The sequence below is a fragment of the Babylonia areolata genome, chromosome 9, assembly GCF_041734735.1.
Source record: "Babylonia areolata isolate BAREFJ2019XMU chromosome 9, ASM4173473v1, whole genome shotgun sequence".
Taxonomy (NCBI): Eukaryota; Metazoa; Mollusca; class Gastropoda; order Neogastropoda; family Buccinidae; genus Babylonia; species Babylonia areolata.
In genome coordinates, this window is record NC_134884.1 from 29,661,458 (window position 1) to 29,663,284 (window position 1,827).

Consider the following 1,827-nt stretch of genomic DNA (forward strand, 5'->3'; position numbering starts at 1 on the left):
ACCTAATCGAGATAACACTCTTTTTTTTCTTTTCTTTTTTTTTTTCCCTGTGGTGTGTGCACGATGTTTGTTTCAAAGCACAGTCTGTTTTATTCAGCTGTAAAGGGAAACAATTACTACAAACAAATGCTGAAGCCAAACAGTTCTTTCCCCTATACCTCATTACAGATGACATTCGTTTTCGTTTTTCCGACATTTTTTCTGTGGTCTTTGCACAGTGTTTGGTTGACATCACTGTCTTGTTTCTTTTTTCTTGTGTTTTCACAAAAGGCAGTGCGTTACGGTGTGTGTGTGTGTGTGTGTGTGTGTGTGTGTGTGTGTGTAATTGTATTCCATCCTTACCCACCCCCACCTTTTTCCAATTTCGGATAAATTTTCAATGACATTTAGTCAGTTTAAAGGTAGATCTTTATATTAGTATGTCAGTTCTCGTTTTATGACCGCTCATATTACAATGTGATAACTGAATTCACTGTGATAGTGATTGTGTGACGTTCCAACTTCCTTATCTTTCACACCTTTTTCCCCCAACCCCTTCCCCGCCATACGTCAGTGATTTTTCCGTCACGCTGGCTTTGAATGCGATTTATTATTATGATGAACTGATTGTGTGTGTGTGTGTGTGTGTGTGTGTGTGTGTGTGTGTGTGTGTGTCGTTCCATTGAGAAACTGAAACTGAAAACTTGGAAGGGAGGGAGAGAGGAGAGAGACTGAAGAGCCTCGTCACCCGGGGTGGGCTGCATGAGCTAACACAGCAGCGCTAACTTTGCTTATCGTTAGGAATGTTCCTATCTCGCCATTGTGAAATCCATTCACTCAGGAACATTCTTTAACTCTAAGCAAACTTAGCGCTGCAAAGATCACTTCATGCAACCCATAGCCATAGTCCCAAACATAAACGAACCTCTTCAACAACAGCAGCAGCAGCAGCAGCAGCATCCTCGTGGAAGTAGGGTGGGGTAGGTTAGGGGCAGACCTCAGCATCGATCATCTCATCACACAGTTCTGCCGTTCACAAGAATGCAGCCCGTGGTGGGTCGGCTCCGTGTGACTGACACGGCGCATTGATCTGAATATTGACGGCACCAGGAAGGCGAGATTATCGTGCCACGGTGAGGACACTGAACACAACACTTGTTCACGCCTTCACTGAAAGCTGCCTGAGGCAAAGGGCAGAGAAAACTAGCTGGAAGATGCTTGGCAGGCTAATTATCGGTCTTTGAACTCGAATTATAAATAGCCTTGACAAGTTGATAAAAAAAGAAGAAGAAAAAGAAAGAAAAGATAAAGCATATCGTTTCCTAGTTGTTTAAGCGGTCCTCAGACGTATCAATCATTTCAGTCTGGATATCACCTATCCATGGTTAAGAAAACAGCAACAACAACCGACCTTGATAGCTTTCCGAGATATTTCTTTCATCGTCCCACCTGTCTTTTTCCGTTTTTCTCTAGGATTTGCCTCATGAAAAGTGATTAAAAAGAAAGAAAACCCGATGACAAAGGAAATGTTTTTCATAGAAAAAAGTATATGGGTGGCAGCGAGAACGACCATGCTTTGTCGCAATCCAACAGTTTCTCGTGAAGTGTGAGAAAACATAGGATCGCTAGAAAGCATGGGATTCCAAGATGACATTGTTAGAAAGCATGGGATTCCAAGATGACATTGTTAGAAAGCATGGGATTCCAAGATGGCATTGTGAGAATTGTTAGAAAGTATGGGATTTTCCCAAGACGGTATTATGAGAAAGTACGGGATTCCTCGAAGATAGTATTGCGAGAATAGTGAGAAAGTATCAGGATTTCAAGATGGTATTGCGAGAATAGTGA